The sequence below is a fragment of the Pristis pectinata genome, chromosome 11, assembly GCF_009764475.1.
Source record: "Pristis pectinata isolate sPriPec2 chromosome 11, sPriPec2.1.pri, whole genome shotgun sequence".
Lineage (NCBI taxonomy): Eukaryota > Metazoa > Chordata > Chondrichthyes > Rhinopristiformes > Pristidae > Pristis > Pristis pectinata.
The window spans coordinates 73,911,365-73,925,817 of NC_067415.1; positions in this window are offsets into that span (position 1 = coordinate 73,911,365).

Genomic DNA, 14,453 nt, shown 5'->3' on the forward strand with positions numbered 1-14,453 from the left:
ACATCTGTATGGATTCAAAAAGAACGAGAGCTGTCTTCAAGTAACCAGCCATATAGGGACACTGGGACATAGTGCTAGATCATCAAATGAGGTTGCATGAGAGCGAGGGTGTGTAAAAGTGCTGATTTTTCATTAATGTATTATTTGATTTGGTACTATTTTAAAGGATTCTCAAGTCACCTGCATTGTTGAAATGTGTTCTCACTTTGGGCAAATAACATTCTTAATTGTACAGAGGCAAGTCACACTAGTTAGGCAGCTTCTATCATTCCTTGCTCCACCTCACCTAGAAAGATTGTTAATGTCACATGTACCATGTGAACTTGTGCAAGCTAAGCAAGGAATTTGGCAAAACATTAAGTAATGCTTTCCCTTTTAAAAAAAATTGCCTCACAGCAATGGACTACGTGGTCGTGAAATTTTTAGCTCCATGCCCCAGTTGACATGTTATGATTTTGTAATGATCTTGATGCAATGATTTTGTATGTCCCAAACACCACAATCTTGCATTCCAACAATGCAAAGTTGATTACTATTTTGTGATTCTTATCCTCTGCTTGTTGTAAGCTTATAACCCATACCATAGCTACCTCTGAGAGAAGTACTCCCATGAGAGGCAGTGAGACATGTTGCATTATGAGAATAAATGTCTGCTCTATGTTGTCCTCCTCTCAATGCACGGAATTGAAAGTGACAGGAATAGGTGAAGGAACATTAGTGAGAAGTGATGGTTTGTGCAGGAAAGCATGACGTTCCATTGATCAGATCCAATTGTTCGCTGAATGATGTGTGATTCTTCTGCTGCTGAAACTTCATTATTAGTGCCCCGTTGTGTACCTTGAAATTATCATTTGGTGCAATGGTTAAAATAGACTCTCATGAGGGATTTCTCATTACTGAATGATGGTGGCTTTAAATGTGAGCCAATAATGCATCTTCCTTCACATTAAAATGTTTATGTGCATTACTCTTAGCTTCTACAGCTACAATGTGGACTAGTAGCTGTTGATGTTGACCTGCAACATGAAGCTGATCCAAGGAAGATGTATTTCCTTCCATGGTCATAATTGTTTAGGTAAGTTGTTACTCATCGGGAAATGCATTTTTTTTTTGTCAACCTGCAGAGCAGGAAATGAAAGCAACTTATATGTTCTCTGGACTCTCTCAGTTGATTATAGATATGCAATGTTGGTGCTAAACACTATGGTGTGGAGAGATTCATCAAAGTCGAAGCTGAGTTTATTGTCATATGCACATGTATGCACAGGTGCAATGAAAAACGTACTTGCAGCAGCATCACAGGCACAGAGCATCAGATAAGCAGCATTCACAAGAAAAACATCACTTAAACATAAATTACATGCAATTTTTATAAGAAAGAACACAATTAGAACTAAAAAATTTCCATTGTAGTGTGAAGTGATCAAAGTGGTCATAGTGATGCTATACTGAAGTAATGATTAGGGTTGTGCAGGTTGGTTCAAGGACCAAATGGTTGAAGGGAAGTAGCTGTTCTTGAATCTGATGGTGTGGGACTTCAGGCTTCTGTACCTCCTGCCTGATGATATGCGAGAAGATGGCATGGCTTGGTAGACAACAGCAATACATACATCAGGCTGCTATGTATCAATTACAGCTTGGTGTTCAACACCATCATTCCCTCACTACTAATCAACAAGTTTCAAAACCTGGGCCTCTGTACCTCCCTCTGCAACTGGATCCTCAACTTCCTTATCGGGAGACCACAGTCAGTGCGGATCGGAAGTAACATCTCCTCCTCGCTGACAATCAACACAAGCGCACCTCAAGGATGCGTGCTTAGCCCACTGCTCAACTCCCTATACACTCATGACTGTGTGGCTAAGCACAGCTGAAGCACCATCTATAAAGCTGCCAATGACACCACTGTTGATGGCAGAATCTCAGATGGAAACAAGGAGACTTACAGGAGTCAGGTAATTCAGCAGATTGAGTGGTGTCGCAACAACAACCTCGTACTCAATGTCAGCAAGACCAAGGAATTGATTGTAGACTTCAGGAAAGGGAAGTCGGGAGAAAACACACCAGTCCTCATTAAGGGGTCAGCGGTGGAAAGGGTGAGCAGCTTTAAGTTTCTGGGCATCAACATCTCAGATGATCTATCTTTGCCCTACAGATTGATGCAATCATGAAGAAGGTATGCCATCGGTTCTACTTCATTAGGAGTTTGAGGAGATTTGGTATGTCACCAAAGACTCTTGCAAATTTCTACAGATGTACGATGGAGAGGATTCTGACTGGTTGCATCACCGCCTGGTATGGAGGCTCCAATGTGCAGGATCAAAAGAGGCTCCACATGGTTGTAGACTCAGCCAGCTCCATCATGGGCACAGCCCTCCCCACCATCGAGGACATCTTCCAGAGGTGGTGCCTCAAGAAGGCGGCATCCATCATTAAAAACTCTCACCATCCAGGACATGACCTTTTCTCGTTACTACCATCAGGGAGGAGGTATAGGGGCCTAAAGACCCACACTCAATGTTTTAGGAACAACTTCTTCCCCTCCGCCAACAGATTTCTGAACAGTCCATGAACCCATAAAAACTACCTCGTTATTCCTCTTTTGCGCTATCTTATTTATTTTTTGTAACTTATAGTAATTTTTACATCTTGCACTGCACTGCTGCCACAAAACAACAAATTTCATGACATATGTCAGTGATAATAAACTTGATTCTGATTGGTGAAAATCTTTGATGATCGATATTGCCTTCTTGAGGCAGAGCCTCATGTAGATATACTGATAGTTTCATTTGGTTTGCATTGCAGAATTTTATTTTGAAGCCAACATATGAAAGCATTCTGTCCATCTTGGAGTCCCTTATTCCCCTGTGTGGCCGGTGCTTTCCTCAGGATAAGACTGTGGATGCCCAACAATGATATTACCTGGTAGCCTTCTTCTTCCTCTGCACTTCTTGCTCCTGCTCTTCTCCTGCCTCCAGCTCATGGGCTCAGCCTGTGGATGTCCATCCTTCTCTCTGTCTGGCACGGGCTGCTATCTTTGATTGACAATGCTGTGCAATATGCAGTAAATGATGAAGTCTCCATATCTGCTGGATACGAGCAGCAGGTGCCCTGAACTGATAAGGCATTTTGACTACTATTTTGATATGTGTGGCTCTCAATCTGCTTGGAGAACACACTGGGACTAGCGGCTAGGAAAATAAAGTGTAAACACATGGAAATGCATCTAACTAGTATGATGTAATTGTTAATGTATTGATCACAACTTGGTACGGCAACTGCTCTGCCCAGGACCGCAAGAAACTGCAGAGAGCTGTGGACACAGCCCAGCGCATCACGGACACCAACCTTCCCTCCTTGGACTCTGTCATTACCTCTCACTGTCTTGGTGAAGCAGCCAGCATAATCAAAGACCCCACCCACTTTGGTCATTCTCTCTTCTATCAGGTAGAAGATACAGGAGCCTGAGGGCACATACCACCAGACTTAAGGACAGCCTTTACCCCACTGTGATAAGACTATTGAACAGTTCCCTTATATGATAAGATAGACTATGACATCATGATCTACATTGTTGTGACATTGCACCTTATTGCACTGCACTTTCTCTGTAGCTGTGACACTTTACTCTGTACAGTTATTGTTTATACCTGTACTACATCAATGCACTCTGTACTACCTCAACGTAACTACCCTGTGCAATGAATTGACCTGTACGATCAGTATGCAAGACAAGTTTTTCACTGTACCTCGGTACAAGTGACAATAATAAACCAATACCAAGACCAATACCAATCATTGAGCACACATCTGTAGTCTAAGCAGAGCCTTGAATAAAGTTGGCACAACTTTCAGGTCACCCACTGTTTCCTCTGTATTATTCTGTGCCCTCTGCAAGTTTCTACACTAGACACTCACAAAAGTACATACTGTACATTGAGGGAAGCCCTTCTCCCTCATTAAGTTCCTTTGTCATTCTCATATTTCTTTATGGCATAGAATTATGCTTTTCAGTCTATTGAGTCTATGCTGGCTCTCAAAGCAATCCCATCAATATTAATCCTACACTTATTTCCATGCAACCTTTTCTTTCACATGTCCACCAACTATACCAACCCCCCCCCCCGCCTTCCCAACCTCTGATTCTCCTGTCATGCACCTGCACTAGGTGTAACTTATAGTAACTAATTAATCCACCAATCAGCATGTCTTTAAATGTGGGAGGAAAACAAAGCACCCAGGAGAAACCCACACCATCACAGGGAGAAATTCCACTCATCATCCAGGCCTTTGGGCAGTGCTGGAGATGAAACTTCTCACAATATAGACTTCCTCAGGATGAATGAGTCAAGAGTGCTTCCTGCAAACATTACATTCCGCATGAATACATTCATTTTTCCTGATGCACAAGGACCTGAGCATTCAGGGAGTGGAAAGAGAAAACATTGGAAACACTCAGCAAATCAGGCAGTATCTGTGGAAAGAGAAATGGGGTTAATACTTGAGGTCAGTGATTCTTCATCAGAACAGAACCCTTCATCTGTTTTTATTTCAGATTTCCGTAATCTGCATTTTTTAAAATAAATTTCATTGAGGGAGTGGAGATCATTCTTGTTCATAGAGATATCTGGGGTTATTATGAAGTGTTGTTGGTGTGTAGCCCATGATTATGAGAAGCCAGCATTGTTGCCAAATCCCATTCCTTGAAATGCCACCTGTTCATCACTGAAATCAAAGTAGCTGGAATCATTTCTTTGAAAATATTATGCCTGATGACTTTTCTGGTACAGTGGTGGACAGCAAATTGGAAAACACAACACATATTGCCTGCAGTCACCTGAAAAGGTCTTGTAGCGAGGACTGTATCATTCTCTGGACTGCAAAAACAATCTTTTGAGTAAATTCCAGAGAAGCAGCCCTTGAATAAAATATGCACACTTTGCTTTGACCTTCACACGTTTCACGTGTATCTGTCTGTAAACTCAGCAATAAACGTTCTTAGATGTTAAGAACATAATGAGCACAAATACTTCACATACCTCATCCTACTTGTAGTATTATTTGGATATCTGAAGTGTTAAGTTTAAGATTGACAAATTTGTGTTTTGATATGTGTAGCTGGAGTTAGCTGAGACAGGCATTCTGTTGTAGGCTGATATCTGAGCAATAATTTCATGTGAGAAATTTACTGGTGTTGACAACAGGGGCATTTCCATATACTAAATAAAAGCAGAAAATGTTGGACTTGTACAACGGCTCAGGAAGCCCCAGTGAAAGAGAAAAAAGATTAAAGTTATGGCCAAGGATCTTCCGTCAAAACCAGAAATATTATAAATGAAGAGATTTTAGACCAAAAGCAAAGACAAAAGGGTCTGTGAATGACAGAAACAGAATAAAATAAGCAGGAATGTTATCCAGATTGATATAAGTGATTAAAGAACAAAAGCAGTGAAGGTATAGGACAAAAATGAGGTGATAATGAATAAAAGCCTAAAGGGAACATAAGTGATTATAGCAAAGGAACATAGAAATGTAGCATTAGAAGTTAAAATCAGTATGATTTTTGAGGCAGATAGTTCTAGGTTTTCCCCCATGCAAAGAATTTTTTCCTGAGGAGAGAAGCATCTGAAATTTGACTGAGAGAAAACTTCTGTGTCTCAAGAATAAGGAAGCTCAGCTGTTTCTTCAAAGTTAACAATGCTTCAAACATCTTTTGTATGGCAACCTCAAGAATGAAAGCTGAAAGGATGCTCAGATTCTCCAATGCTTTTGTTCTGTCTTCTTGTCTGTCGGGCAGTAAAAGCAGAGAGCCCCAAGTAAGATGGGCCATTTTGCATTGAGGCAATAGCTCTAAAATCTTAAATCTTAAATTTAAATCTTCTATTTAAAAGGTGGATATGTCAAATTTTACTCACTTATTGAATGCAGGCTGAAGTCCAGTCTTCCGTACAGCAAGTAATTGTTCTTTGGACATCTTTGCTGCACAGTAGGGTTCCTCACGGAGTCCAAAATGGGATGGTGGACATCATCAGATTTCCCAGCACCTAGAATCGTAAGACTGCCTGCTGAACATGCGCTCGGTTAACCTGATTAGCCCAGAGGACCCACTGACTTCATTGGGAAGAAGCAACTGACTGGAGAATGGTACATGCAAATGAATTTAGTTAATTTAAGAACAATATAATAAAAAACTGTATTAGTTATGTTAAATTATGTTAACTTATGTTTGTCCTGCTCTTGTAATCTATTAGGCAACTGGATCCTCGATTTCCTTATCGGGAGACCGCAGTCAGTAGGGATCGGTAATAGCAGCTCCTCCTTGCTGACAATCAACACAAGCGCACCTCAAGGATGCGTGCTTAGCCCACTGTTCAACTCTCTCTACACTCATGACTGTGTGGCTAAGCACAGCTCAAACGTTATCTATAAATTTGCCGATGACACCACCATTGTTGGTAAAATCTCAGCTGACGATGAGGGGGCGTACAGGAGTGAGGTAGTTCAGCTGGTTGAGTAGTGTCACAACAACAACGTTGCACTCAACATCAGCAAGACCAAAGAACTGATTGTGTCCTTCAGGAAGGGAAAGTCAGGAGAATACACACCAGTCCTTATTGAGGGGTCAGCAGGGGAAAGGGTGAGCAGCTTCAAGTTCCTGGGCATCAACATCTCAGGGGATCTATCCTGGACCCAATATATTGAGGCAATCATGAAGAAGGCACACCAGTGGCTCTACTTTGTTGGAATTTGAAGAGATTTGGTTTGTCACAAAAGACTCTTGCAAATTTCTATAGATGTACAGTAGAGAGCATTCTGACCGGTTGCACCACTGCCTGGTATGGAGGCTCCAATACACAGATCGTAAGAGGCTCCAGAAGGTTGTGGACTCAGCCAGCTCCATCGTGGCCACAGCCTTCCCCACCATCGAGGATACCTTCAAGAGGCGGTGCCTCAAGGAGGCCATCATTAAGGACCTTCACCATCCGGGGCCTGCCCTCGTCTCGTTACTACCATGAGGGAGGAGGTACAAGAGCTTGAAGACACATTCCATGATTTAGGAACAGCTTCTTCCCCTCCACCATCAGATTTCTGAATAGTCCATGAACCCATAAGCTAAGATATCTTTATTAGTCACATGTACATCGAAACACACAGTGAAATACATCTTTTGCATAGAGTGTTCTGGGGCAGCTCGCAAGTGTCACCACGCTTCCGGCGCCAACATAGCATGCCCACAACTTCCTAACCCGTACGTCTTTGGAATGTGGGAGGAAACCGGAGCACCCAGAGGAAACCCCCGCAGTCACGGGGAGAACGTACAAACTCCTTACAGACATTGGCCAGAATTGAACCTGGGTTGCTGGTGCTGTGATAGTGTTACACTAACCCCATGAACACTACCTCATTATTCTTTTTTTTGCACTATTTATTTACTTTGTAATTTATGGTAATCTTATGTCTTTGCACTGTACTGCTGCTGAAGAACAACTAATTTCACACCATCTAAATCAGTGATAATAAATCTGATTCTGCTGCTGCTGCAAAAAGTGAATTCTCATGGCATTTCTACCACGTGTATATATGCCCACGGCAATAACCTTGAACTTGAACTTGATAACATTGAAGCAGAGTAGGTCATTCAGCACCTGTTGCCCACTCCACCATTCAATCAGATCATAGCTCATCGTTTACCAGAGTGCAACTTTCCTGCACAAATCCCACCTCCTCTGAATAAAAAAATAAACATCCAGAGTCACAAAGATTCAAACTGTGCATCCTGTGGAATGCAGCTACCTGTATGACTGAACTACACTCCACATGCTTAACTCACACTCCCAATTGCTAAAGTATTTAAATATAATTGTTTTCACTTGCATGTACTTTTTTTCAGTGCAATAATCAGTAATTGAAACATTAATAGTAATTGTATATCTTAATCAAGCCTGGGTGCTTTTGAATGTTTGTGAATGCCAGAAAGATTTACAGACATTCAACTCTGACAAATAGAAGCAGCACCTCATCAGTTCTCAAGGCAACCCAGAGAGGACTCCCCCTCTCAGCTTTACACTGGTCATCTCCCCTCTTCACTGTCAGTCCTGACACAGGGTTTTGACCCCAAGTGACAACAATTCCTTTCCTCCCCAGAGACGCTGCTCTACCTGCTGAGTTCCTCCAGCAGATTGTTTGTGAACTCAGGGAGCAGCTCTTACCACCTACATTTGGAAAGCCTAGTGCTACCCTGGGCCTCTCCAATCAGCTGGCTTTCCTGCAGCAGGCTCCACAAGTGGGCCTGTTGCAAACGAGGGCAACTAACTAATGACTTGGGTGACTCACAGCTCAATAGAAGATTACCCTCAATTTGTCTATATCATACTGCACACTGACTTTTTTGCAATTGCCATTCTTTGGTAATGTTCAGAAAACAATGTTAATTAAATTAAACCTAGCAAAATCGCATTGATATCTGTCATGGTGTCATAAAAAAACTTCCTCTCAATTATTAATGGTACATCATTGCTTTTTAGAGCACTGAGGCTTAGACAATCTAAAGCTGCAGATTTATTTCCTGATTGTTCTGAATAGTCCTGATTGCTCCTGTCTACATCAACAGTGCTGAGGTTGAGAGGGTTGAGTGCTTCAAGATCTTCAGAGTGAACATCACCAATAATCTGTCCTGGTCCAATCACATAGACGCCATGGCCAAGAAAGCTTGCCAATGCCTCTACTTCAAAATTTGGCATGTCTCCTTTGACCGTCACCAATTTTTATAGATGCATCATAGAAAGCATCCTATCCAGTTGCATCATGGCTTGGTCTGGTAACTGCTCTGCCCGAGACTGCAAATAACTGCAGAGACTTATGGACACATCTCAGCACAGCACAGAAACCAGCCTCTCCTCCATGGAATCTATCTACATTTCTCACTACCTTGGTAAAGCAGCCAACATAATCAAAGACCCCACCCACCCTGGATATTCTCTCTTCTCCCCCCTCCCATTGGGCAGAAGGTACAAAATCCTGAAAGCATGTACCACCAGGCTCAAGGACAGCTTCTATCCTGCTGTTGTAAGACTATTTCATGGTCCTCTATTACGATAAGGATGGACTCCTGACAATTTACTTCGTCTTATTGTCTGCCTGCACTGCACTTTCTCTGTAACTGCAACACCATATTCTGCATTTTGTTACTGTTTTCCCTTGTCCTACCTCTATACACTGATGTGATGAAATGATCTGTATGGATCGCATGCAAAACAAAGTTTTGTACTATACCTCAGTACATGTGACAATAATAAACCAATTTACCAATTTACTAATGTTGAATTCAGATGGGAAATGTTATCAATGTTTCCAGCTCTTAGTCACTACACATTAATTTCTAATAGGACAATCTCTATTGAGGTGAGATACTGGAAGATTATGTCCATGCATATCTAGACAATGTTAACATCCTGAGGATAGAAGAGCTGCACATATTTTCTCTTTGAGTGCTACGATATGCTAAAGTACTCTAATTATATTGACACAGTACTTTAGAAACAGGAAATGCTGGGAATACTCAACAGTCTCAGCATCAACTTAGAATAATCAGAGATTTCATTAGAACTGGGAAACAAAATAAAGATGAAACAAGATTTATTTTCCACCAGATCACCTCCTTTCAGAAAGAAAACTTGACCCCATGTTTTTGGTTACTTGTCCCTTTAATTTTCTCTTCATCTCCCACACTCTTCAGCTTTCTCCACTGTTCCATTGGTGTTCGAATTTGGGTTAATGAACAGAACTTTACCTTTCAGCTAGGCCTCTTACACCTATCAGGCCTCACAGCTTATTCCTTCTGTTCTTTCCTCCCATTCCCATTCTCTTTATATCTTTGAATCTCCAGTTTATTCCAGTTCTTATAAAAAAGTGATTGACCTAAACAATTAACTCTGTTTCTCCCTTTCTCCACAGTTTCTGCCTAATCTGCTGTGTCCTTCCAGAATCTGAAAAATTGTGTATAGCTAATTTCTAATCATATAGTATTTTTCTGTACAATGCAAGATCTCAGGAATTTACCATTACTAGACACCAGAGTTTCTGCTAATAAGCAAATTACATCAGGTCAGAAACACTTTTTGTTCTTGAGTGAATATCTGAGCAATTGTTTTTTTTTCAGTACAGTGTATCAAACAATAGAACAGGTATTTTAAATCAGTTCTTAATCTTACTATTTAACTCAGTTCTTAACCTAAATCCATGTGTTATTTTGCACATGGCAAACGATAGAATCACTTCTCGAAACTAGCAATTTGAATGGAAATTATCTCAGATATAAAAGGGATTAAACATGGTATTGTGATACAAATTATGTACTTTTTTGTTAAAATGTGATGGAAAGAGGATTTATGAATGTCTAAAGCCATCTACACAAATGAATACGATGTTTAATCCTCTTTTCATCAAAACTAAAAGGAAATGAGGAGTAAGAGCAGGAGTAGAGCTTGTGACCTCTCAAGCCTACTGTGGCATGGAATAAGATCAGGAGTGATTCTTTACTTATACATTCCTTTCTTTGATTTCCCTTAGTATCCAAAATATTTTGATTATATCATTGAATATACCCAAGACTGAAAATCCATAGCCTCTGAGGGTAGACTGGACCATATTCCAAATATAGAGCCCTTTGAATAAAGAAATCGATTTCATAGAATCATAGAATTATTACAACACAGCAGGAGACAATTCAGCTCACCATGATGATGCTGGAAATCCCAAATCTCTCATTATGTAAAAAAAATGTGTTGCTTTTGTATTCTTGCTCTCCTTTGTCTTGAGGTCTGCATTTGAAAGCTGAAACGTTCACATTAGTCAAGGTTACTGCTCTTTTTGATAGCATTATACATCTTTCTCTTTGAACTAATTTTATTGTTAACTTCTCTTACTAGTCTCTACTGGATCATTTTCCTTCTGAGTTTTTGCATCTTAAAGGCAAAATATAACTGCCTTCAAAGCCAGTATATCCTTCCTCAAGTAAGGAGACCAGAACTGCACACAGTACTCCAGGTGCGGCCTCACCAGTACCCTGTACAGTTCCAGCGTAACTTCCCTGCTCTTAAATTCAATCCCTCTGGTAACAAAGCCAACATTCCATTTTCCTTCTTGATATATTGGCTGTTACACCCATTTATTTCTGTTTTTATTTGTGCTATTTGTTGATTTATCTTTTTTAGGCATTCAAGCTTGAGCATTCAATTTTAAGCATTCAAGCTACAAGCATTCAAATAAAGAACCTTTAGTTTTGTTTTTTTTAACCAATTTTCACTCCTCTCTAAGTTATTTTGTACACTCTTTCACTTCCTAACAGACTCTAGTTTTAAATACCCATTTTGCTACACTGTACCATCATCTTGTCCTTTCTTTTTAATGCTTTAAATTACTTCTCACCAGAATCCTCCCCCCCAATTATTTATTTTAAAGGCTAACCAGCAGGTCTCATTATTCAATGGCTGTTCGATTCACCAAGACACTGGTCCCAGCCCTTTCCAACTGGAACTTCTGTCATTCCCCCAGTACTAGCGTCAGTGCCACATGAATTGAAGCCCATTTCTTCCACAACTAATTCTGAGCCATGAATTTAACTCTTTGAATATATTAATTCCATGTCAATTTGCACATGTCTCAGCAGTAATCCAAAGATTTTACCTTTGTGGTTGTGCATTTTAATTTGAATCTTAGCTGCTCATATTCCTTCAGCAGAACCTCCTTTTTTCAAGTTCAAGTTATACCTTATTGTCATTCACCCACATGCTGTAAAACACATGGAGGAACGAAATGTCATTTCCCCCAAACTCACACAACAGAGGACATACATAGAACAGAGGACACACAATAAACTCAGACAGAAAAATTATGCAAGCACAAATAGTGCAAAAAATGGTACATACAGGATATAAAATTAGTGCAAGGTTAGTGCAAAACCGAGTTGGACAAAGAAAATACAGAACTCAGTGTATTGCACTAAGTGTATGAACATGTTCAGCAGCAGCCAAAGTTCTTTTGCGCTGTTGTGCAAACCAGGACTTTTGATGCGACATTTCTCTGAGACTGCCTCCAGGTATTCAGGACCCTGACAGCCTGGGGGAAAAAACTGTTATACAGTCTAGTAGTTCTGGCCCGAATGCTCCGGTACTACTTGCCAGACGGCAGTGGGACAAATAGGTCATGGGAGGGATGATTTATGTTGTTAGTTTACATTTGGACCAGGACAACTGGATCTTTTCCTTCCCATTCTCGGTTCTTCTTGAGCCCCAAAGGGATGTCTTAACCCAGGCAATCAGGCATGGTAGTGTAGTGGTTAGCATAACACTATTACAGCGCCAGCGACCCGGGTTCAATTCCTGTTGCTGTCTGTAAAGAGTTTGTACGTTCTCCCTGTGTCTGCGTGGGTCTCCTCCAGGTGCTCCGGTTTCCTCCCATGTTCCAAAGATATATGGGTTAGGAAGTTGTGGGCGTGCTATGTTGGCGCCGGAAGCATGGCGACACTTGCGGGCTGCCCCCAGAACACTCTACGCAAAGATGCAGTTCACTGTGTGTTTCGATGTACATGTGACTAATAAAAATATCTCATATCTCATCAGCCTTTGGGATACACAATTACAGTTACAATTAATGGTGTCTATTCCCCCTAAATGCACAATCTCCTATAACTGCTGCATCTCTTTTCACTCCTCCAATTTGAATGGTCCCCTGTAACATAGTGCTGAGATTAGTTAGTTAATTTGTGTAGTCTCTGCCCTCATTCAGCCAGAATTGTGTTATTGTTGAACAAGTGCAAGGGTTAAGGCTCATCCATTGCCAACTTCTGGATCCCTGAACTTGCCTCACTTGTAGTCACATTATCCTGTCTCTCTTGACTAATTAATTCAGCAAAAGTTTATCTAAGGTGTTTGATTGCCTCATGGAACATAGCGCTAGAGAGCTTGCTGATTCATCATCGTATCCATATATTAGACTCCAGCTCATTATCTCTGAGCTACAGTTATGTGCAGCATCTACGGTTGATGTGGATTACCAGTGGTTAACATGAGCTCCCACACACTACAGCTTTAACACATCTCCTGCCCTGCCATGCTTGTCCTAAATCAATTAGTTTATATAATCTAATTTAGTTATTATATTTACATGTAAAGGTGCATTTTTACCCTTTTCTCTCTAAGGCTCTTTATTCACCAAAGTGAGTGGTCCAGGCCAGCTTGAAGTATTTTCTGACCAACGACCACCAACATGTCAACTGCAGAACCAGAGGATCCAACACCCTTGATCGCTGTTGCACCACCATCAAGAACGCTTACCGTGCCATCCCGCGCCCGCACTTTGGCAAATCTGATCAACTGGCTGTACTTCTACTCATGGCATATAGGCAGAGACTGATGACCACAGCACCAGTGGAGAGGACCACGGAGGTCTAGGCAAGGGAGGTGGAGGAGTGTTTACAAGACTGCTTTGAATCAGTGGACTGGGCCATATTCAGGGATTCATCTTCAGATCTGAATGAATATGCCATGGCCGTCATCGACTTCATCAAGACCTGTGTGGACAACTGTGTGCCTTTGAGAATATACAGAGTCTTCCCAAACCAGAAGCCTTGGATGAACCAGGAGATTCACAAGAATTCCAAGAATTCCAGGTACGACCTTCAGAAGGCCATTGTGACAGCGAAAGGGCAATTCCAAGTGAAGCTAGAGACACAATTGTGGATGCATGACAGCTGTGGCAGGGTTTGCATGCCATTATTTCCCATAAGGTGAAAACTAATAGCATAAATAGCAGTGATGCTTCACTCCCCAATGAGCTCAGTGCCTTTATGCACGCTTTGAAAGGGAGAATAGCACTACACCTGTGCGAATCCCCACAGCATCCTGTGACCTGTGATCTATGTCTTGGAGGCCGATGTCAGAACATCCTTCAAGTGGGAGAACCCTTGTAAGGCATCAAGCCCCAATGGTGTACCAGGCCGGATACCGAAACCCTGTTCCAACCAACTGGATGGAGTGTTCAAGGACATCTTCAACCTCTCTCTGCTGCAGTCTGAGGTTCCCACCTGCTTCAAGATCGCAGGTATCATACCGGTGCCCAAGAAGAGCAGGGTGAGCTGCCACAATGACTATCACCCAGTAGCACTCACATCTACCATAATGAAGTGCCTCAAGAGTTTGGTTATGGCTAGAATTAACTCCTGCTTGAGCAAGGACCTGGACCCACTGCAATTCACCTACTACCATAACAAGTCCACAGCAGATGCAATCTCACTGGTTGTCGACTCTGCTTTGGAGCAAAACATATGTCAGGCTGCTGTTTATCAATTACAGCTCGGCGTTCAACACCATCATCCCCTCAGTACTAATCACCAAACTTCAAAACCTGGGCCTCTGTACATCCCTCTGCAATTGGATCCTCGACTTCCTTAT